The 25416-nt window shown below is 44.0% G+C and overlaps 1 protein-coding gene across 2 annotated transcripts in view; it reads left to right on the forward strand.

Annotated features, from left to right (window-relative positions):
• The window catches only part of NCK2 (NCK adaptor protein 2), a 252859-nt gene that overhangs the window by 74734 nt on the left and 152709 nt on the right, over positions 1-25416 (forward strand). For both annotated transcript variants that reach the window (XM_033950220.1, XM_033950219.1), the window contains exon 2: positions 13283-13364. The gene's annotated coding sequence lies outside the window, so the exon portion shown is untranslated. The remainder of the gene's footprint in view (positions 1-13282; positions 13365-25416) is intronic.

Raw genomic sequence — 25416 nt, forward strand, 5'->3', positions numbered from 1 at the left:
AGGGCGGCGATACCCGCGCGGCAAGCCTCGCTTACCGATATGCCGCCATTAGAACCCATTACGCCTCCGCGCCAACATGGGACCAGACCTCCGATCGATACTCGAAGCCCTGGGCATAGTCAGGAAGAGTTCCTCCGTACTCCTTACCAGACTTGGGTAGCATCGCAAGAACCCGCATCGCAAACCCAGTGGTGATCCACTGCTTCCAGCCCTATCCACTTGGGGGCCTCGGGAGACCATGCGATGCACAGACGATCCCGATCCCCGTCCCGCCACCGAGACGGGCACCGATCGAGACACTCATCCTGGCACTCCTCACGCCATTCGGAGGTGTCACCGCAGAAAAAACTGCAACGTAGGGGATACTCCTCATCAGAGGTGTCCCCTCCGAGGGGCCCGGAGTACGAGGAGACACCGGTGCCCGATTCTCCTTGTCACTCCCCGATGTCCACGGACCTGGAGGCCTCCTCCTCCTCCAGCCCGTCCCACAGACCGACGCTGGCGGAACAATTGTCCTTCTCATCATTCCTCCGACAAATGGCGGATGATCTGGATGTGACCCTTGACACGGGCTCCCGATACTCCAAAGAGTATCTGGACACCATGCATTTACCTAACCCTCCAACGGAGTCGCTTCGGCTCCCCTTGCATAAATTACTGGACCAGACCTTCATGCAGTGCTTCGAAACGCCGTATTCCATACCGGCGATCCCCAGCAAACTCGATGCTCGATACCGCATCGTGCACCATAAAGGGTTCGAGGGCCCTCAACTCTCCCACCAATCCCTACTGGTCGAGTCCTCCCTCAAACGCTCTCATCCCTCCCAGGTCTACGCCTCTGTACCGCCGGGCCGAGAGGGGAGAACGATGGACAAATTTGGTAGAAAATTCTACCAAAACTCCATGATGGCGTCACGGGTGCTAAACTACAACTTCTTTTTCTCTTCCTATCTGGAGTTCTTCTTGCCGGTGCTCCGCAAGTTCACTCCGTTCATAGACAACCAAGCTCGATTCGAGTTCGAGGAAGTGGTAGCCTCCCTCTCCCAATTACGCCTCCAGCTGATGCAATCCTCCTTCGATGCATTCGAACTCTCGGCACGCGCCGCCGCAAGCGCGGTAGCTATGCGTCGCCTGGCATGGCTCCGTACCATCGATATGGATCCCAACCTACAGGACAGACTCGCCAACGTACCATGTGCTGGAGCTGACCTGTTCGATGAGTCTATCGAAACTGTTACCAAGAAGCTGTCGGATCATGAAAAATCCTTTCAATCCATCCTGCGGCCCAAACCCAAACCTCAACAGTCTCGACCTTCCAGGCCACCCCTGATTTACCAGCGGCGTTACATGCCCAGACAAACGCCTGCTGCGAGACAGCCTGCGAAGAGACAACCTCCCCAGAAGTCTCAGCAAAAACCTCAGCCACCGGCTGTACCTAAGGCCCCCCAGCCCTTTTGACGCCCCCCCCCCGGGAGCATAACCTCGGCCTCTCCCATAGGGGGCCGCCTCCATCTTTTTTACCATCGATGGGAGGCCATAACCACGGACCTATGGGTCCTCACCATCATAAGAGAAGGATACTCTCTCCAATTCCACCGGGTCCCCCCGGACCATCCCCCAAGAGAGTATCCTTCAAGCTCGACGCAGACCGCCCTTCTTCTTCAGGAAGTCCAAACCTTACTCCAGCTTCGGGCTGTCGAGCCGGTCCCGTCAGACCAATTGAACCGAGGGTTTTACTCCCGGTACTTCCTCGTCCCGAAGAAAACGGGCGACCTGCGACCCATTTTAGACCTTCGGGCCCTCAACAAGTTCCTGGTCAAAGAGAAGTTTCGCATGTTGACTTTGGCTTCTCTATACCCCCTCCTCGAGCAGAACGACTGGTTATGCTCCCTGGATCTCAAGGAGGCCTACACTCACATCCCCATTCACCCGGCCTCCCGAAAGTTCCTCAGATTTCGGGTGGGAAATCTGCACCTACAGTATCGAGTGCTACCATTCGGCCTATCTTCATCCCCCAGAGTCTTCACAAAGTGCCTGGTGGTAGTGGCCGCAGCACTCCGGGACAGGGGTCTACAGGTGTTCCCATACCTCGACGACTGGCTCATCAAGGCCCCGTCAGCCCCAGAGGTCACTTCGGCGGCCTTGGCTACAACCTACTTCCTCCAGAATTTGGGCTTCGAGATCAACTTCTCCAAGTCTCATCTACAACCCACCCAGTCCCTCCCCTTCATCGGAGCGGTCCTGGACACCACCCGACTCCGAGCATTCCTACCTCGGCAACGCATGGAGTCTCTTCTTCATCTCTGCCAGTCGGTGTCTACTCGCCAAACCCTACCGGTGAGACAACTGATGGTGCTCCTGGGCCATATGGCCTCCACAGTACATGTGACACCCTTTGCCAGACTCCACCTCAGGATCCCCCAGTGGACCCTGGCATCACAGTGGAATCAGACATCCGATCCACTATCCAAACGCATCTTAGTCACACCTGCTCTTCGGCAGTCTCTACTTTGGTGGATGACCTCTTCGAATCTATCCAGAGGTTTGCTGATGCACTCTCCCCCCCATCAGAAAGTTCTCACAACCGATTCGTCGAATTACGCATGGGGGGCCCACCTGGAGGGTCTCCGCACCCAAGGATTCTGGACCAGTGCGGAAAGACTACACCAAATCAATCTACTGGAACTCAGAGCCATCTTCAATGCGCTCCAAGCTTTCCAACACCTACTCCACGACATGGTAATCCTCATTCGCACAGACAATCAGGCCGCCATGTATTATATCAACAAGCAAGGAGGCACGGGCTCGGCCCTCCTTTGCCAGGAAGCTCTACGAGTCTGGGACTGGGCAGTGCGCCACAACATCCTACTCAGAGCAGTATACATCCAGGGGGAGAACAACGTCTTAGCAGACAAACTAAGCCGTCTGCTACAACCGCACGAATGGACTCTCCATTCCAGCCCCCTTCACCAAATCTTCACGCAATGGGGGACGCCTCAGATAGACCTCTTTGCGGCTCCCCACAACGCCAAACTGCCTCAGTTTTGCTCCAGGATCTACACTCCTCACCGCCTCGAGGCAGATGCTTTTCTACTGAACTGGGGGAAACGATTTCTATATGCGTTCCCACCATTCCCGCTGATCCAGAAGACTCTGGTCAAGCTGAAACTCGAACGGGCAACCATGATTCTAATAGCTCCTCGGTGGCCCAGACAACCTTGGTTCTCCCTCCTACTTCAACTCAGCAGCAGGGAACCAGTACCACTTCCAGTGTTTCCTTCACTACTTACTCAACAGCAAGGATCACTACTTCATCCCAACCTGCAGTCTCTCCACCTGACAGCTTGGTTCCTCTCAACGTAACCCCTCACCAATTCTCACAAGAAGTGAGGGAGGTCTTGGAAGCTTCCAGGAAGCCCGCCACTCGACAATGCTACTCCCAGAAATGGACCAGATTCTCCTCATGGTGCGTTTCCAAGTCAAAGGAACCTCAGCGAGCTTCCTTATCCTCCGTGCTGGACTACCTCCTACACCTATCTCAATCTGGGCTCAAGTCCACATCCATACGAGTCCACCTGAGCGCTATTGCGGCGTTCCACCAGCCCCTACAAGGGAAACCCCTCTCGGCCCATCCGGTGGTCGCCAGATTTATGAAAGGACTCTTCCATGTTAACCCTCCTCTCAAACCACCCCCAGTAGTTTGGGACCTCAATGTAGTCCTTTCCCATCTCATGAAGCCCCCGTTTGAACCACTCAACAGGGCCCCTCTGAAGTATCTCACCTGGAAAGTGCTTTTCCTTGTAGCCCTTACGTCCGCTCGCAGAGTCAGCGAACTCCAGGCATTGATGGCGGACCCACCATTCACAGTATTCCACCATGACAAGGTGGTCCTCCGCACTCACCCGAAATTCCTGCCTAAGGTGGTCTCCGAATTTCATCTCAACCAATCCATTGTACTTCCAGTATTCTTCCCTAAGCCTCATTCTCACCACGGAGAATCGGCCCTTCACACTCTAGACTGTAAACGTGCCTTGGCTTTCTACCTGGATCGCACCAAGCCACACAGAACCACTCCTCAACTTTTTGTCTCCTTCGACCCTAACAAGTTGGGAAGACCCGTATCAAAGCGCACCATCTCTAATTGGATGGCGGCTTGTATCTCTTTCTGCTATGCCCAGGCTGGATTATCACTTCCTTGTAAGGTCACAGCCCATAAGGTCAGAGCAATGGCAGCCTCAGTAGCATTCCTCAGATCAACACCAATCGAGGAAATTTGCAAGGCTGCCACCTGGTCCTCGGTTCACACATTCACCTCACATTATTGTCTGGATACCCTCTCCAGACGGGATGGACAGTTTGGCCAAACAGTATTGAAAAATTTATTCTCTTAAGTCGCCAACTCCCCCTCCATCCCACTGAGGTTAGCTTGGAGGTCACCCACTAGTGAGAATACCTGCCTGCTTGTCCTGGGATAAAGCAATGTTACTTACCGTAACAGTTGTTATCCAGGGACAGCAGGCAGCTATTCTCACGTCCCACCCACCTCCCCTGGGTTGGCTTCTCAGGCTAGCTACCTGAACTGAGGAGACACGCCCGGATCTCCGGGTAGGAAGGCACCGGCGCATGCGCGGTGCGGGCATCTAGAAACTTTAAGTTTCTACAAGCAACACGTGCTTGTGAGACGTCCGTACCGGGGCTCTGTCTGATGACATCACCCACTAGTGAGAATAGCTGCCTGCTGTCCCTGGATAACAACTGTTACGGTAAGTAACATTGCTATTTGTCAGTCTTCAAGTAGAGCCTTGAGTTTGGTGACATCTTTATTGGCTGTATTTATTGGTTATTTTGTCATGTTGGCATGTAAGATTTATTATTTCCATCGTTTTGGTGATGGAATCGGTCCATTTTTCTTTTTCCTTCTCAAACCTATCTACTTTCCCACACGCACATTCAACTTCCTTCCATTATCTACTTTCCCATGCCCACATTCAACTTCCTTCCATTTTTCTTTTTCCTTCTCAAAACTATCTACTTTCCAAAATCTTCCCTTCCCTTTCCATCTATCCCTGTGTACCATCTCCTCCCTTTTTTTCTTTCCCGCGGTCTGGCGTCTCTTTATTACCCTTCCCATATTTCTATACCTTCCTTCCCTTGCATCCTCTTGTCTGGCACCTCTCCTAACTGTGGGGTCCTGTGGTCCGGCATCTCTCTATTATCCTCCCCGTGCAATTCTCCCCCCTCAACACACACAAACACACACGGGATCTGGTGCTTGCTCACCATTTTCATTCTCATCAGCATACTCCTTGGGTCACCAGCTGTGTGAGTGCCTTTGGCAGCCAGGAAGCTTACTCTGTTACTGCTTTCTGCCTGTGTGGGGAGAGGAAGCAGTAGTGCAGAGAGAGAGCTTCCAGGCCACAAAAGGCATCATGTTTACTTCACTCATGCTACCAGTGGCCTGAAAAGTAAAAATAGTGCTACTGGGAACGAGAACAGTGAGCAAGCATTGGATCTCACAGAGGGAGGGGGACTCCAGATAAGTGTGTGGGCCTCCCAGAAGGTCTTCGTGGGTCGCCATTGGCTCTCAGGCCTTGCATTGAAGCCCAATGTGTTAGGGTGTCTGTTTTTGGCACAGGAGGAGATCCAGCTGCGTTCTTTACTGCCTCTCTTACTGGAATCAGCAAAATGAACTGAGGGACTGAAGGGGTATTGAGTGGTGATTTTGCAACTGAGTAGAGGGATAATACCACTGGAACCCTTCAATTTTTGAGGGAAGCTATTAGAGATTTTTAATTTTTCTGCTAAAGTGACTGAAGATGTGAGGAAGCTTAATGATTTTCTCAGGAACAGAAGGAAGCTCAGACAGTGCAATCACAACATAAGAATAAAATAGAAATGGTTTTTAAAGACCTGCAGTCCTCAATTAAATATCAAGCTTTTGTTAAGCTTATTGTAAAAGATTAAATATTTAGAAACTCACAGCTTTAAATCTTTGATTTTTGAATTTTCCCAAATTTCCAGTGATAAATCCTGAAACTGTCAGCACACCATGGAACGGCCCAGAATAGGTCAGACGCCTTCAGCCAACTTTGATCACAAACTCTTATTTTAATGTATAGTATTTTGAACTGTATTAGATGATAGAATGTTAAAGATATACAGGGTATGACTTTTGCAAGGCACTATAAATTATGTATTTATGAGGGAGTATATAGGATGCTGCTACTTTCCCTTAAGGTCTCGGTCTCTCTCTCTCCCTCCCTCCCTCCCTCTCAAATTCTTCTTCCAAGATCCCCAGAGCGCTACCCATTATGCCTGAGAGTATGCATCAGAGAAAATATAGGTTTTAAAGTTTTCCTTAAACTTATGTACTAAAGTTATTGTTTTAAGTCTGGCTCTATATTACCCCCCCCCCCCAAATCAGTTCAGTATCTGTCTGTCCCCCCTGAGTCTGGATCAGAATTTCTCCCTTCTTGTCCTCCTCCATTGTTTGCAGACAAGCTTTAGGACCTCCTCTCCAACTTTTGCCCTGGCCCCCTAAATGTCTAATACCAGCTGGGGTGCAGTGCTCCAGCTCCCTCTCGTGCCTGGGTCAACATCACTGCAGCTTCCCCCCGCCAAGGATCCTCCACATTCCGCAGCAAGTCATGGCAGAGAGAGTGCACTGAAAGCTGCCTCTTTATGGCTGATGGAACCTTTTCTCTGCCGCACCTGCCTCTCTAATGCAACTTCATCTGGGTGGTTGCAATAGAAAAAAAGACTCCGCTGGTCAGAAAGAGGCAGCTTTCAGCACCCTCTTTGTTGTGACCTGCTGCAGAGTGAGGAGGCTTCCTGGGGGGGGAGGGTATGAGGACCCGGGTATGAGGAGAGGGAGTTGGAGCACTGCACTACAGCAGTCTACAGGACAAGGCTCCACGGTCCAGACTGTGGACTGCAGTCCGCCAATTGAGTAGTCCTGATCTAGGAAGTTTAAAAGGCTTGCCCAGAGCTAGACTGAGGAGGCCCATAGGGGAGGCAGTGATGCCCATTGCAGATGCCTCCACTCTGAAGTTGAGAAACTGTACTACATTTAGGGTAGGTCAAATTCAACTTGGAACATTGAAGAGTTTGCATTTTGACCTGGTTGGTGGGAGGCCATCCTCACGTACTCGCTAGAGCCTGTGCTGGTAATGCCGTATCTAGGGACCACAAAGAGTTGCTTTTAAGCTTAAAGACATTCATGCATGCTATAGTCCTGTAGGAGCAGGACATCCAAGGACACTTAAAATTAGCTTTGAGTATTGCTTCCTCCCTTCCTGTGAAGTGAACAGGAGTTCATACAAAACACCTTTAACTGCATTCATGTAGTTCCCTCTAAGCTGAGCAGGAGTCCTCCACCCACAGTCTCACCAATAGAGGGTGCTGTTTTACTGTCACATTTTTCAATTGTGAGGGACAGGCAAGTTCTGCAGGACTCCAGGGAACATACCTGTCCTTAGCGACTGAAAATATTCGTTGCCTACCAGTCTTCACAATTTTCATTTTAGTGGTATTGTTTCTGCAGTTATCTGCCATCATGTTTCTATTGGTTCCCGTGATGTGTTTGTATAGGTTAGTAGATAGGATTTCAGATTCTAAAATGTGACTGTTATATTCTTAACGGTTAAAAAAAAAGTATTTGATCTTAAAATTTTATGTAAGATTCTCTGAAAAATATATACAAACATTAAAAAGAATTGGGAAGAGAACCCTTTTATATTCATCAATTGGATAAAAACTCCTATAAGGCCATGAATTAACTCATCCTATAAAAAAGATGAAAACAATGCTAAAACTGCTACCTCAGTACCAACTTTCAAAAGTCTACTATATTGAATGAAGAACACATGACAAAGGAGCATATTTCCTTGTCCAGTTTTAAGTGTGAATTCTCAAGTATTTTGTTTCTGCCCCATAATCTGTTTTATATTCTAAGAATGCAAACAGCTTTTTTTTGTTGTTGGAGGGGCAAACAAACCAATCTCCCGATTTGCCCATGCTCTTATCATTTCTAATGTTGGCAATGGCCCCAGTGGGCCACCATATTCTGCCATCTGTGAAATGAACACAGCCTTTCAGTTTGCTCAGGAAGGGAAAATATGGTAAAAGTGTGAAGTTTCTGAACTCTTCAGAGGTTAAATTATTTTTTTTCTTTGCAAAATCTGATCCTTGCATCTAGGCACTTGGTAAACATTCCTAAATGATGTATTAACCGCTGTTATAATCCTGCTGCTTTTACTTGCCATGATAGGCAAGGATCAAAGAAGACAGATTGTAGTTTATTAATTTGATTGGATGCCATCTTAACATGGATAATTTCATGAACTTCTGATAATCTCCCAAACTGTGCATATCCCCAATAATCTCCCCCGAGATATGCAAGAGTGCAGGTCTTGCATATCTCAGAGGAGGGGAAGACATTTTATAGTGGAATTTAACAAGTAAAATGTAATAATTGTACTGGATATTTGGTTCAACATTGCCTTTATAATGAATGTGAATGAATGTTGGACAGATTGGATGGACTATACAGGTCTTTATCTGTGATCATTTAATTTACTATAACCCAAACTGTATAGTCAATGGTATAGTGGTGGTCTTTCTTTGATTACTGGACTATCTCCCATTCCTTCTCCTCCTTCAAGGGTTGATAAAAAAAATCAGATTAAAAAAAAATCAAACAAATCGGTTTTTCTTTAAATTGATTTTTGGATTTAAATTGGATTTTAAAAAAATAAATAAAATGCTTTTATGAGGAGAAATCTACCTAAAGATAGTTTTCTATGTAAGATATATTATAGTCCAAAAGTTATTCATCAGAAAATAAAGATTAGTTTTTAATTATGTAGAACTAGTGTTTAAGCCCGTTACAATAACGGGTGCTAGAGTAGATGTCTGTATGTCTGTTTTTTGTTTTTTATTTGTCTCTCTCTCTCTCTCCCTGGACGCTGTCTGTCTGTCATTCTTTGTGTCTGTCTCTCTCCCTGGTCCCCTGTCTGTGCGTCTTTCTTTCTGTCTGTCTCCCTGGCCCCCCTGCTTGCCAAAGCAGCCTCCTTTCCCTCACCCCTGTTGTGCAATGCCTGCCTGCTTCTTGGCCCCCTTCTGTTCCCCCCCCCCCATGATTGCTGTCTGCCCCCAGAACAAACATCCCCCAAAGCAGTCCCCTTTCCCTCCCCCCTTGGCCCCCAGTTGTGCCATGCCTGCCTGCTCTGTGGCCCCCTTATGTCCCCCCATGATTGCTTTCTGCCCCCAGAACAACCATCCCCCCAAAGCAGCCCCCTTTGCCTCTCCCCCTGTTGTGCAATGGCTGCCTGCCTGCTTCGTGCACTCAGCACAACCCTCCCACCAAAACAGCTCCCTTTTCTGCCTGCTCCATAGCCCTTCTTTTTTGGCTTCCCCTCCCGTTCTTACCTTCCTCCATGCATCCATGTTTCCTGCTGCCGCTCCTGTTCCTGTTCAAAGCGGCCTGCTTAGGTTCATGGGCGGCTGTATTGAACCTCGCAGGCCACTCTCCATATGGTAGCATGTTCCTTCTGACGCGATCGCGTCAGAGAGAACGTGCTTCATGTGGAGAGCGGCCTGCGAGGTTCGCTACAGCCAGCCGCGAACCTCATCAGGCCGCTTCAAACAGGAGCGGCAGCGGTTGGTGCGGGAGGAGGGAGTCATCGACTTGTTCCCTACTGCTGCGGCGCGAAAGTTGCTGGGCTCTTCGGTGGGGGCGCTGAATGGCCGCGATCCCTCTCCTCCCAGACCCCCCCCCCGGAGGAACGGAGATCGGCGGTGTCTTCTATCCACTGCTGAGTTACCGAAGAGCAGGGAGTCCAGCAATGGCGGCCAGTGCTGCGAGTGTAGGTAGGAGCTGGGGACTCGCGCATGCGCACTCCTGCTTGGCCGCGGACCTACTGAACATGGAACAGGGATTACAGATCACGAAAGTTGGAGTGCGCATGCGCGGCTAGCGTTTTATTATATAGGATGAGGCTGTATATTTATACAATGAAAAGTTTTTAGTAAATTAATTCCATTAATCCATTCATGTCTTAGGCAGTTTTTCTCTCTAAAAGATATCACAGATGCTTGGTTTAGCATTTCTCAAAACTATGTATTTGTGTCTGTAGAGATAAACTATTGCTTCTTCACAGCAAAAATGTTATAACTATACGTCTAAGAAAAGACCTTAGTTCCTTTGTAAATCAGTGTACACAAAATCAACCACTTACCTCTTTAAGTGCTAAATTTATATATCTCTGCATAAGGAGCTAAGTGTAAGGAGGGAAGAGCAAACAATAAAAATTAAATTGAAACATTTTGAGCATTTGTGATCTTTGTGTGTCTATCCTGAAGTTTATCATATCCTCCTCTCCTTGGAGGAGAAAATGTATGATGGCAGCGGGCCATAAAAGAGACCCAGTATGGAAATATTTTAACGAAGTTCTTCTTATGGGTAAGGTAGGCATGCATTCAAAATTCAAATACTGCAACAACTAAATGCAAGGCCTAGTGGCTTGAATGAAACAAGTACTTTGATGAAGTTGACAAAGGTAACATGTTTGAACAGGCAGAATCTTGAGGTTGGTAAATGTTTTGGTTTCATCATATTTCTTAAAGACTACCTTGAAAAATTGTCATATTTTCTCAAAAATATATTTGGTATTACTCTATGCTACCCTCATTTTGATACAGTTATAAAGAAATTAAAGAGTTAAAACAAACAAATATTCATTTTTTGGCAGTGAATATAATGTATAATACTAAATAAGCAGAAATAGTATCAATAATAAAATAACAGCATTGATTTTTAGGTTTAGGGAATCTATTATCAAACTAAAGGATTCTGGAAACTATCCACTTTTGAGATCACCATCCTCCTGTTCTACAGTTTGAGTATCTGTCCAGGATAGTGTTTCAGTTACATCATATACATCACATATCCACAGTATATCACCTAAAAGAGAGAAAAAAATCTGACCATCCAGGAACCACCATAGGATATGTTTTTGATAAAACCAGCAGATTAGAAAAAGAGGTAATTGATGAAAAATTGCTCAGTTTATGTAACAAACTCTTCTTTCCATCTTATTGGAAATCCACACTTCATTAATATGGTTCAGTCACTGAGACCAGGATACATTCCACCCAGCAGATCAGATGTTGCAGGGAAACTTTTGGATAAAAAGTGTACGACAGAGAAATGGAGCAATGTGCAACAGGTCTAGAGGGTAAAATTGTTAACCTAAGAATAATGGGTGAAGTAATGTCCACAATGATCCCATTTTATGTGCTTGTATAACAACAAAAGAAGGGAATGTCTTTCTTGTACAAACAATTGATACCTCAGGAAATGCACACATAGTAGAATATTTACAGGAAGTAGAAGCAAAAGTTATAATAAAATGTGAACAAAAATTCAAATGTCTATTATGCAGTTCAGTCACAGACAATGCTGCAAATGTATTCAATATGAGAAGAAATTTGTATGAGCATGAAGAGAATACCAAGCTAAAACATAGTTGCAGTGCTCATTTGCTGCACCTCCTAGCCAAAGACTTTTAGTGTCCCAAAAATAAAGACTAAGGTTGTTGAAATTGCTAAATACTTCCATAATAATCATTTTGTTTCAGCAGTTCTCAAAAGAATGGGTGGAACCAAGCTAACACTTCCACAAGATTTAAGACAGAACTCTGTAGTGGACTGTTTTGATCAGTATATCAAGAACTGGCCTGTTCTGATAACAGTTTTTGTTCGAGAGAAAATAGATGACACTGTTAATGATCAAAATCCTCAACATTGGACTTAAGAGAAATATGCTGAGAATCCTGAAACCCATTTCTGAAGCTTTAAATAAAATACAGAAAAATAACTGTTTTAATGTTGATGCTGTTGAAATTTTGAAGGAACTGATTAAGCATAATGACAGAATTAAATTACAAGCATTAAAAAAAACAAATGGGTCAAGCACTATCTCCAGCCCATTTTCTTGTGAATATTTGCCAGTATCGAATACCAGGGTCAAACCTTAAGTGCTGAATAGTAGTTAGCAATGACAGGGTATTCAGAAATCTTTCATATGTAATGCCAACTATACTGATCTTCAGAGCTAAGGGGGAAATCATTAAAAAAAATATGAGTTGCTGATGATGTTTTAAAGAGTCAACTGGTGAAAGTAACTTATTAAGCACTTGGATTTAGAGACTGTTGAAGTAGTGATTTCACTTTTAACAGCAGTAGCTTCTTCTGCTGGCTTAGAATATTCTCTTCCTTTGGAATCATTCATTCCAAATCGAGAAATTGTTTGGGACCTGATAAAGCAGGAAAGTTCTTTTCCAGATTAAGAACAAACAAGAAGATGAAGATAAGGAAGCTACAGAAGACAGTATTTTATGTTTTTCATGTGTACCTGGCTGATAGTCTTATGTTTTTTTTTGTTTTTTTTTAAGATATTTTGTTTAACCACATACATTAACATTGATGTTTAAGCAAATACAGGTATATATATATATATATATATATATATATATATGCTATAATGTTTTTGTTTTAGGTTAAATAAAACTATTTATATTGTGGTTAAGGTTATGATTTTTTTTCTGCTTTCAATAAAGTACAGCAGAAAAGTGTCCAAACAGGATTAATTAACCTATTAAACTGGAGATAGTTCACCTCACAATAATTTCATAATTATTTATGAATTTCTAATAGTATAACCAAATCAGTATTTTTTTTTTATATAACTGTAAAACTAATCTGAAAAATTATTTTTCAAAAAAACGAAACCTTCATCTGGTTGTAAATGTTAAGATTATACTAGCAAGAATGAGTATTTTTGTAGAAAACCATGATTTAAATGAAGTCTTTCTGACTAGTGATTTTTGCGGGTTTTTACAAAGTTGCGGTAGAGGTTTCTACTCTGGCTGGTGAGATAAATGCTCCAATGGTCATAGAATTCCTATGAGAGTCTGAACATTTACCTTGCCAACCTGTAGTAGAATCTTCTATCGCCACTTTGTAAAAGGAGCCCTTAAATTGTGATTTAAAATAAATTGACTGATTTAAATCAAATTCACCCTGCCCTCTCCACATATCAGGTAATTTTATCAAAATGATTGACAAATATGTCCTTCAAGGTGTCAGTTTCTTGATTAACAGCAGTTACATCAAATTATTAAATTGTTTTTGGCTTCCTATACACAGTATTAATTCTGCAAAGCAGACCTGATGCTCAATTTCAAATTAAATAATTCAAATGATACTTTTATCTTTGCAGATATCACAGATTTGATATTGCTGACTTCAAAGCTTCTGACAGTTGTACTTCATCGACCTGGCTCTGTAACATTTTGGCACAGGTGAGTCAATGTACTCTCATTAGTGAGAACTGGAAATTACTAAAGCAATTTTATTGACTTATTTTGCTGTGTGGTGTACTAAAAGCTAATTTGGTCTGCTATCTGCTATTAATCTGCTGAGTTAATTATATTTAACTTGCTTGTTTAAGCTTACTTGGTTTGAGTAAGATGTTGCTCTAAGTGGTTGTTTTCTTCCTGGAACTTGTCCAAATCCTTTCTAATCCTGTTGTGCTAGATTCCTTGACCAAATCTTAGTAATGAATTCTACAAGTTGATAGTATAGCAAGTGAAAAAATAATTTAGTTTGTTTTGAGCTTTGTTTTGATTGGACTAGTATGACATTACAACACATTGTTTTTCAATAAGAATATAAGAATAGCCATATTGGGTCAGACCAATGGTCCATCTAGCCCAGTATCCTGTTTCCACATTGGCCAATCCAGGTCACAAGAACTTGGCAAAAATCCAAATAGTAGTAACATTCCATGCTACCAGTCCCAGGGCAAGCAGTGGCTTCCCCCATGTCTGTCTCAACAGCAGACTATGGACTTTTCTTCCAAGAACTTGTCCAATCCTTTTTTTAACCCATCCACGTTAATTGCTATCACATCTTCTGACATTGAGTTCCAGAGCTTAACTGTTCTTTGAGTGAAGGGTCATTCCAGATCAAGTGGACTAATTTTGAAAATTGTCCACATTTGACCTCCTTTAAATTGCTAAACATTTTGTGTGGGCATTCACTAGGGTCTAAAACTAAATCATGCAAATACTTTTGGCTGGATCTCTATTGGTTTGAGACTTACAAGCCAACAGAATGGAGATCACCTTCAGAGTGCCATGCTCTGCATAACACAAAACAGACACTTTGTCCAGGTGCTGCAGCCCAACAAAACCTGTCAGGGGACTGAACATTTTTAGATTCGTACATCCCCTTTTATTAAGTTCCTGTGCAAAGTTTGGAACCTAACATGAGGTTGCCTCCTTTATGTGACAGCAAACTGAGAAAAATGTTACAATAAGAAATTGCTCTTTTAAAGCATAGTAAGCACAACAAGCTTAGCTGCATTGTAAAATGTCATATCTCTAGCTCATTTGCATGTTACACAATAGGGCACCAAAGATCTCTGTATAAATAACATAGTGTATCTGAGCTTGCAAATGGTGCATGTCTTTGGGACCTTAATTCTGACCAAAGCAAGGCATGGTTCAAGATGAAACAGGATGACTTTTGTAACAAAAAAGATGCTCTTTCAAATGACATAAAAAGAAAAAAAAATTAAAAATTACACAATAGAGATATTTGCATCCCAAAATGGTAAAAATTTGCATTACAAAGTGCTTCCAGTTAGTTGTAAAGCCTCCTAGTGTAAAATTGTTCTCAGAGTTTGCTGGCCTATAAAAAGGGAGGCAAGCTAATGTTTGGTTCCAAACTTTGCATAGGAACCAGGAGACACTGGAAGACTGTGCTGAACCCAGGAATGGAAAGAGATGAGGAAAAGTTAGGTGGACTGCAAAGAGGGAAGGAGAAGAATAGGTACTAGAACCTGGAAGGGAGGAAAAAAAAGGGGAGAGACACTGGAATAGACAAGGGAGAGAGCAGTGCTGGACCCAGGGATGGAGAGATGCATGAGGGCGCTGCTCTGCTAGATTAAGAGGACAGACAGGAAGTGGTGCTGGATCCAGGAGTTGGAGGGAGAGGGATAGATGCTGGACCAGCGGTGGGGTAGAAGGAAAAGAGAGAGAGAGACTATGACTAGATGAGAGGGGTAAATTGGATCCAGGAGGGGAGAGCGTGGGAAGGGCACTGAACCCAAGAGGGAGAGGTAGTAGACTGGGGGGAAGATATTGGCCCCAGGTTAGGGGGACGGGTGGGTAGAAGGAAAGAGAGAGGAAGAACAAGGAGACAGAGATGAGATGTTGGGCATTGAGGGAGCTTAGAGATATGAGCAGTGCTGGACTGAGATGAAGTAGGGGCTCACTCGGTGGAAATGCAGGATAGATCAAGAAAGGGGCAGAACAGAAATGCTGAATATAGGGGAAGATATGGTCACTGAGAGGGCAGATGCAGAATTTGGAGGGAGGGAGGGATAGAAACAAGGACAGACACACAGAGGGGATTTATACTTGACAGGATAGATAGGAATGCAGAAGGAAGATAAATAGTGGACATAGGGTTAGAAGAAATGCCACATATATTTCTAGTGCGATAGATTCTCTATTCCTGAACCTGTGGGTAGTCAATCCCTTCTCGTGAGAATTCTTGTAGAGAGTCTCTATTAGCATTTTTTTTGCTCCACCTCTCCTCCCTCTGGGCTATCCTCTATTTCCCCAGCTGTCTTTCTGAATGTGAGATGGTAGGAGCCGGTCTTTTTCTGCTTGTGTTAGTTTTTCAATTATATTTAGTTGATAAAGTTCCTCATGGAAGGCTCCTGAGAAAATTAAGAGTCATGGGATAGATGGCAAAGTTCAGTTGTGGATTAGGAATTGATTATTGGATAGAAAACAGAGGGTAGGGTTAAATGGTCATTTTTCTCAATGGAGGAGGGTAAAAAGTGGAGTGCCGCAGGGGTCTGTACTAGGCTCAGTGCTATTTAACTTATTTATAAATGATCTGGAAATTGGAATGACGAGTGAGGTGATTAAATTTGCAGATGACACTAAACTGTTCAAAGTTGTAAATCGCTTAGGATTTTATGTAAAGCGATCAATCAAATTTTAATAAACTTGTAAACGCATGCGGATTGTGAAAAATTGCAAGCAGACCTTAGGAAATTGGAAGACTTGGTAATCCAAGTGACAGATGAAATTTAATGTGGATAAATGCAAAGTGATGCACATTGGAAGAATAACCCGAATCACAGGTATCGGATGCTAGGTTTCACCTTGGGAGTTAGCGCCCAAGAAAAGGATCTGGGTGTCGTTGTAGACAATATGATGAAACCTTCCACCCAATGTGCAGCAGCAGCCAAAAAAGCAAACAGGTTGCTAGGAATTATTAAAAAAAGGGATGGTTAACAAGACTAAGAATGTTATAATGCACCTGTATCGCTCCATGGTGCGACTTCATCTGGAGTATCGAGTACAATTCTCAAGAAAGATATAGTGGCGCTAGAACAGGTTCAAAGAAGAACGACCAAGATGATAAAGGGGATGGAACTCCTCTCGTATGAGGAAAGACTAAAAAGGTTAGTGCTCTTCATCTTGAAAAAAATACGGCTGAGGGGAGATATGATTGAAGTCTACAAAATCCTGAGTGGAGTAGAACGGGTACAAGTGGATTGATTATTCGCTCCATCAAAAATTACAGACTAGGGGATACTTTTAAAACCAATAGAAGGAAATTTTTTTTCACTGAGAGAATAGTTAAGCTCAGGAGGGCATTGCTAGAGGTTGTGATAAGAGCAGATAGCATAGCTGGTTTTAAGAAAGGTTTGGACAATTTCCTGTCGGAAAGTCCATAGTCTGTTATTGAGAGAGACATGGGGGAAGCCACTGCTTGCCCTGGATTGGTAGCACAGAATATTGCTACTCCTTGGGTTTTGGCTAGGTACTAGTGACCTGGATTGGCCACTGTGAGAATGGGCTACTGGGCTTGATGGACCATTGGTCTGACCCAATAAGGCTATTCTTATGTTCTTAGTTTTTTGGATCGTTTGCAAGGCTTTTCAGTTCTGCAGAGGATCCCAAAATTGGGACATCTCTGGCTGCAGGAGAGTGCAGACTCTGAGGTTGAGGTTCTGCTTCCAAAGAGCAAACTGCTTTGCTGTGCACCCACTTGGACAGCCTACACTACCAGTTTGGGGGCTCAGAGACCATTCCCTTGGGAGCAGTGCTCACCCCAGCTTCATCCGCAGTGGGCTTGAGCGTAGGCTTTGTGGCTGCTTTTCCAGGATTAGGGCCAATTGCTTTCTCCCTCTGTTTGCGTGCGCGAAGTCCAGTGAGGGTTGAGGTCTCCAGCCAGTTCATTGGGCACAAAGGACAGTCCAAAGACACAAGCAGTCCGGATTCCAGGCTTATTGAGGCAGAAGTTTTCCCTGTAAGCTATTTACACACATTGCAACACATAGCATATCACAGTGAGTAATGGGCTAACAGCCTGAAAAACAAAACTGAGGGGGGGATTGTTTTAATATCAATTTATGGGGGGTTCTAGGGTTAGAGTCAGGTTTTCCCATCTCTAAAATCCCTAAATCGCTAATTTTTTTAATCCCAATGTAGCTCCCATGGGCTGTTTTTGGAGCTAAAATTGCTGCCGCAGTGGCTGTCTTGGATTTCCCAATTTGAAAATAAAAGCCTCTTTCTGTCTCAAAACACATCGATTTTGCTTAAAAACAGGTGTGATGGACTGCTTGGACCAGGATACCTTGAATTCATGCCAAATTTGTGATGAATGTCCATCTGAGGATCGTCAGTTTTCCACTTGCGCAGCCGGGTTGGGGGACGACGACGAAGCTGCTGTCTTAGCTTCCTCTAGTATATCGGGTGAGGTTAGTGCCCATATGGTGTGAGTGCCAGGAAAAAAAGTCCAGGTTTGAGCCAGGGAGCAGTGCAAGTGCTTCTCCGGTGAAGTGCAGATGTGGCGGGGCCACAAAACCCCAGAAGGAACATAAGAATTGCTATACTGGGACAAACCAAAGGTCCATCAAGCCCAGCATCCTGTTTCCAACAGTGACCAACCCAGGTCCCAAGTATCTAGCTAGATCCCAAGTAGTAAAACAGATTTTATGTTCTTATCCTAGGAATAAGTCATGGATTTTCCCAGGCCATCTCAATAATGACCTATGAACTTCTTGTTTAGGAAATTATCTAAACTGTAGGGGCTGTCTGTACATCCTAGACAGGGGTTTCTTCCTGCATTCATCAATATGATGTTTGAAGTTTACAGTATTTATAAGGGCCATACGAAACCCTTGGGGATCCCAGCCATGTTGTAGCCGGGGGTTCCCCCAGCAACAGTGCCATGTGCAAGACGGGGAGGACCAGTCTGAGGAAAACTGTCTTTACTCTCTCAGCCAGGATCAGAGCTGTGGAATTGTAGTCAGAGACAGTTTTGGATACCTGGAGTCGGAGTTGTGGGTACCAGAAACTGAGGAGTCGGAGTCGAAGGATTTATCTACCGACTCCACAGCCCTAGTTGGGATCTTCTGTAGCAGGAGATGCTGCTTCAGCTCGAGGTGGGTCGGATCTGGATCTGGTGGAGGCCCCTGATCTCAGGAAGGACCCGACTGTGTGTAGGCTGTTCGTGCCTTCGGCACTTTTACAGGTGATCACGAAATCCCTCCAGGAATTAAAGATAGATATTCCGCAGTTCTCTACTACACAGTGCTCAGTGATAAGCAGCACAGAAGCACAGACCACCTGTTTTCCCTCTCATCAAGACATTTCAAATATTCTCATAGACCATTGGGAGGTCCCAGAGGAGCCCCTTTGGGTGGCTCAAGCCATGGCAAGGCTGTGTCTGATGGATGCTGAATTTAACCAGCTCTTTGTTCCACCAAAAGTGGTTTCCCTGGTGGTGCAGGCTACTAAGCGTACCTCCCTTCCCAGTGAAGGCAGCGTGGTGTTAAAGGATGTCTAGGACCATAAGCTGAATTTTGTTCATAAGCAGCTTCGAAGCCGCAATCTCAGGTTTAGAAGCAATTGCAGTGGCGTCTTTTGTCGCCCAGGCTTACCACTCCAAGTTTTAATCTGTGTTCCGTAGGCAATTGCCAGGAGGGATCACCAGTTTCTAATGTCTGGAGTGGCTTATGTAGCTGTTGATCTGTATGATCCTTTCAGCTTTGTGATTGAAATGTCTGCTTATTCCACTTCCACCCTTAGATCAGATTGCTGTGGATCAGACACTGGGCGGTGTATTTCTCCTCCAAGGTGACCTTGTGTAAATTACCATTTAAGGGACATTTACTCTTTGGAAAAGGTCTGGATGTTCTTATGGCCAGTGTACAAGATCACAAGCTGAAGTCTTTACTGGACAGCACACCTCGAGCCTCTAGGGGGTCAGGCTGCAATACGTTTCAGACCTCCAGGTGATATTGCCAGTTCTTGGGAGGGTCTTCGAGCCAGAGATCTTTTCAAGACTCCAGACAAAGATTTTGAGGTGCCAGGTGCCCCCAATCTTGAGAATCATGCTCTGCCACATCTTCCAAGAAGCAGTTGTGACGCCAAGCCGTCAAGCCAAGCCTCCACACAGAGGGAGGTTATCGGCCTTTTGGGGAGTGTAGGTGGAGATAACTACAGATCGCTGGGTACTGAACATCATTATATAGACTCTTAGACTGTCCAGCTGGGAAGCCTTTAAAGAAAAAAACAAAACAAAAGTGGCCAAAATTTAAGCAGCAGTGCTAAGGCTGCTAAATCTGGAAGCCATAAAGCCTGTGCCAGAGGAAGACACCGGCTCCAGCTGATACTCGATATGCTTCATAATGCCCAAGAGAGGCTCAGAAGACTGGAGGCCAATTCAACCTCGAAGCAGTGAATGCGGCCCTCAAGATAACCCCCCCACACACAAACACACACTTGCAAAAGGAGACATGAGGCTGCATTTGTGGCGCTGGGGAATTTCTCACCTCCATGGATTTAATGGAGGCCTATCTGCACATTCCCATTTTTCCAGAGCACAGGAAGTTTTTGTGATTCCATGTGATGGGACAATACTTCCAGTTCGTGGCCTTACTCTTTGGGCTGGTCTCAGCATCATGAATCTTCACCAAAGCAATGGTGGTGGTTGCTGCACACCTATACAGATCAGGCATACCAGTACATCCATATCTGAATGATTGGCTAATAAGTGCTCAGTCTGAATCTGAAGGCCGAATAGCAGTCAGAGTGATTCAATTGCTGCAGAAACTGGGTTAGGTGGTCAACCTTTGGAAATACCACCTGGAGCCTACGCAGATCTTGGAGTATCTCGGAGTCTGGTTCAGCACAAGGGAAGACCAGTGTTCCTCCCAGAAGCCCGCAGAGACGAGCATCTGCATCAGATATAGGAGTTTGAGTAAGACTGCTTCGATTACCTGGCATTATTTGCAGGTGTTAAGATCAATGATTTCGACTATGGACATAGTCCCTTGGGCAAGGGCACACTTGCGGCCACTCCAGATGCACTCCTCTCCTAAAGTGATCTGCAGAGGGATGCGCTCCAGCAGCAGCTGCCTTGGACAGCAGAAATTCATCATAGTCTAGCCTGGTGGTTGGAGCCCCAGTCTCTCACCAGAGTTCCCCTTTGCATCTCTGCATGGGTAATACTGATGATGGATGCCAGCTTATATTGCTGAGGAGCACAATGTGAGGGGCGTCCAGTTCAGGGACACTGGTCGCCTTCCCAGAGGAGGTGGTCAATCAACCGCTTGGAACTTCGAGTCATTCGCCTGGCACATCAGGCATTCGGGAGCATGCTACTGAACAAAGCAGTATGACTTTTCTCGGACAACACAGTGGCAGTAGCCTATGTCAGTCGTCAGGGGGGGTTCCAAGAGTGCTGCTCTATGCTTGGAAGCCAATATGCTGTTTTAGTGGGCAGAGGTACATCTCTTGGCAGCACACATAGTAGAAGTAGACAATCTGCACGTGGATTTCCTCAGCTGAAAGGCCCTGGTCACTTATTTCAGGAAACTTTCACGTGCATTGTGAATTAGTAGGGGCGCCAGATATTCAATCTGATGGCATTGACAGCTAACAAGAAAGTGACTCGGTTCTTCAGTCGAAGATATGAACCAGAAGTGAAGGCCTGGACGGCCTGGTGCAACCCTAGCCAAAGGCAGATCGTCTTTACCCCTTCCCCTCATAGCCCATAATAGGCAGATTTCCATGTAGGATCATGGTTCACCAGGGGCTGGTGATTCTAATAGCATCAACTGGCTGAGGCAAATACGGTATGCAGACCTGGTCCATCTACATAAAGATCAAGGTCTCAAAACTTCTGTGTCATCCCTGGCTATTCACATAGAGTCCAATTGTCCTGCAGGATCCAGAAAGTTTTAGTCTTATAGCATAGCTCTTGAATGTGTGGCGCTAGCGCATAAAGGTTATTCAGATGGAATGGTCTCCACCCTTCTAAGATGTAGGAAGAAGACGACTATAGCAGCATATATGAAAGCCTGGAAATGCTTCCAAGCTTGGTGTGCATAAAGGAGTGAGGACCTGAGCTCAGCACCAATGTCTGGTGCTTGCCTCCCTGCAAGAATGTCTGTAAAAAGGTCTAGCGGTTGGCTTCCTGAAAATTGATTGCGGTGCTCTCGTGCTTTGGGCCTAGGATTAATAATACATTCAGATATGGCCAGGTTTTTGAAGGGTGCCTTGCACCTCTATCCTCTCGTGCGACAACCTTTTCTGCGAGTGCCTTACAAACTTCTGGAGCAAGCTTCTTTGATGGACCTTACTATCAAGATGGTGTTTCTGGTGTCGATTGCCTGAGCTCGATGAGTGTTGGATTTACAGGCTTTGTCAGGCAGAAATCTCTTCCTCAATTTTGGATGCAGGCGTGGTCTTACACACAGACTCATCTTTCTTACCAAAAGTGGTTTCTAGCTTTCACATCCACCACTCCCTCGTGATCGAGAAAGAGTGTTCGGATGTTGAAATTGTTAATGTGCGCATGGCCTCTTCTCCACTGCTGGAAATCTTTGATGCCTCATGAAGCATTTCATTGATGGTACCTCTCATTCTCACGGATTCTTCTCAGTCTTGCAACCTCCTCTCTCAGTTCCTTTATTTCCTTCATGAGGGAGTCAAGCTAAAGACAGCTTGAACATCAGACATGTCAAATTCTGGCCCGTGGGCCAGATATAAAATTTGGCCCACCAGACAATTACTAATTTGCACTTAAGCTAGACCATCGGCAGACATTTTTGTTACCCAATCAGGTACAAGCACCTCATCAGCTGTAGGTTCACGTGGCTTCCTGGTCTCGCATTAAAGCAACCTGCAGAGAATTGCTGGTTGTCTGTAGCAATCCTAGCAGGCTGCTTTAATGTGAGACCGGGATGGAGGGAAGGAAAGACCAGAGGGCCAAATCTCAGGCCAAAAGGAAAGATGCCAGACCTCCGGGTGAGGGAAGGGAAATGGAAGGGAAGAAGAAAGGAGGAGACCCGGCAAGCAAGTTATCAGAAGACAACCAGAACCTGGGACCACAGCATGATTTGAATAATGACAAGACAACAAAAGGTAGAAAATATAATTTTATTTTCTGTTTTGTGATTACAATATGTCAGATTTGAAATGTGTATCCTGCCAAGCTGGTGTTAGACAGCAGGCGAGAACTAGGATCTAAAAGAGAGAGGAAAAGTCTTTCTTATTTATTTTGTTTACATCACAGAGTGGGTTTGGAGAGGTTGTAACCCTATACTTCTACTAAGACTAAGGGGTCCTTTTATTAAGGTGCACATTTAGCACATGCTAAATCAGTTAGCGTACCTTAATGAAAGGATCCCTAAGTATCTTAATAAAAAGTTTGGCCCATGACTTAGCCTATGTTTTAGATTTTGGCCCCTTATGTGATTGAGTTTGATACCCCTGTTGTACAAGGAACCACTCCCTCTGCTTTGGTAACATTCTGTCTGTACAGAGACAGAAGGTGTAACTTGGTAAACAGCTTTGGTGATACATTGTTTTCCAGCCATACTATAGCTGCAGAAGTACTCGCACCTGATGGGGGGAAAATAGAAGAAAAAGCAGACAAAAATTCTATACCCTGTTCCTAATTAACTGAAGAGCCTATAAATTTAGAAAAAAATCAGCCTTGGGATGGGTGGGAGGGAATTAAACACTAAACAAAGACTTTCCTCAACTGCTATCTGTGGCCTAATCTGATCTGATCTTGTGCTCTGAAATGCAACCTAAAATACTAATCTAGATTAAAACACTTTTTATATAAAAATCCTAACAGAGTCTAAATGTTACACTATAACCTAAACCGACTTTGCTGAAAAAGCAGAGCACTGAATTAAAAATGTAAAAGAGAAAGATAATGAAATAACCTACTGAAGCCCAAGTTTTACCTTTTCCCAAGTTTGAATGCCAGTAGGTAAGAAATTCCAATGGAGTTTTTCTTCCCTATAGTAGATCCTAAGTTTCCAAGTTTATTATTTCTTTGATATGCCGTTTATCAAAAATTTATCTAGATGGTTTACAATCATTAAAAAAATTTAAACAAAAAATAGAAAATAATATCCACATATGACAATTAAAATTTGCAAAGGGGAGGGGGATACAAGACCATAAAGGACTAACATGACAGGAAGGAAGGAACAAGTGGAGGTAAAAAAAATACATTGAGATAAAAAGAAAAAATATTGGAGGGAGAAAGACAAAACAATTTGGGAGTTGTTTCACTTTAAAAAAAATAAATAAATAAAAAGGTTTTTGGGGGGAGAGAGCCTGAGCAGCTCATCAGGACAAGGAGCAGTTGAGATCTAGGTTACCTGTTTGTTAGCTGTGCAATCTCTATCTTAGTGATTCCAGTATTTGTGAGGATTTCAAGCCATTCAGACCTATGTAAAGATCTTCCAAAGCAGACCACAGAGCCATTTCAGTGTGGAGCCCTCCTAACTTTACAAAAAATTTGTGTCTTTTTCCAAACATTTCAGGAAAGGTCTTTGCAATGGGAAAACAAAATGGTTGGTCTACCACCAAGACTGATATTTGTTGTGGATTAAAATATTTTTTTCATAAGCTTCATTCCACATCGGATCATTCCTGGTGAAGCTGCTTTTTCACAGAATAGTGGTAGAAGGGCTTCAATACATTTATGTTTTAATGGTATCAGATCTAGAAGCATGGAATGAGCACCACAGGATCAGCACCATCTCCCCTTCTGATTCCTCATGCAGTGTGGAATAGACTGCTGTCATCTATTGCCAATTGATAGTGTAGCCTGAGATAGCTCCAAGAGACTTAAGTGAAGCCAATACTTTTGTTATGGTTTGTGTAGAATTTGCTAGATAACAGGAGAATGTCATTAGCAAAGGCTTACACTTTAATTTCATTCTTCACCCCAACTCTCCTAATTTAAGAATGAGCCTTCAATTTCGGCAACAGTGGCTCTAGAGAGAGGAACACTCTATATTGTTTGTTTATGTTAACATTTGATATCCCGTTTAAGCAGTACTCCTGGTTAGAGAAATATGTTAGTTACCCTTCCACCTAAGGGATGCTAGTATAAGATTCCCCCTCTGCTATTCATTTTTTAAACTTTTCACAAGCTTATCTACTCATAATTTGGAGTGCCTTTTTCTCCAGTGTACCAGTTGGATGTTGTCAGGTAAAAATAAATGTTTTTTGTAGAACAACAAAAAAAAAAAAGGAATTCATTAGACATAGAAAAGTTGTTTTTACAACTTTTGTTTGCTTTTTGGCATTAATCCATGAAAACATCATGTTTTGTAATACTGATGGGACTGGGTTGCATAGTCTATTTGGAAGTCTAGGCTGAGCAAACCAAGCAAACTTGATGGGTTGAAAAATGCAGGGTTGGAGTACTCTTAAATTATGTAACCTGATTTGTCTAGAAATGAAAATATGAGCTCATGTCTTCTTTCTAGTACTATCATTAGTAAACAGAAATAACACATTAAAGCAAACAGTCAGTGTTTATAATAAAGAATTACAAGGCTATGATAGCAAATTAATGTTAGATGTAATACAGACTTGTTAACCTTTTTATATCAGTGGCCACATTTTATATTTTGTAATATTTGAAGGGCCAAAACACGTGTGCGTATATGCACTCACACACTCTGGAAAATAAGGTGATTGATACTTAAGTGGACTAGCTTATTACATTTTTAACTAGTTTTTGGAGGCCTTCCTTATGTTAAGACAAGCATAATATGACACTATACTGTCAAACATTAAGGAGGTAGTTTTGGCATCCAAAAGCTAGTCAAAAAATGGAAAATAAGGCAACACCTTTTTATAGGACTAAAAACATTTTTTTCTACCTTTGCTGTCTAGCTATTTAATTTTCTCATTGTGTTGGCCCTTTTTGTCTGTATGCTTCTGTCATGCAGCATTGCCCTCCTCTCTCTACCTCTGCCTTCCAATATCTTCTCTCTGT

The sequence above is a fragment of the Geotrypetes seraphini genome, chromosome 6 (genome assembly GCF_902459505.1).
Source record: "Geotrypetes seraphini chromosome 6, aGeoSer1.1, whole genome shotgun sequence".
Lineage (NCBI taxonomy): Eukaryota > Metazoa > Chordata > Amphibia > Gymnophiona > Dermophiidae > Geotrypetes > Geotrypetes seraphini.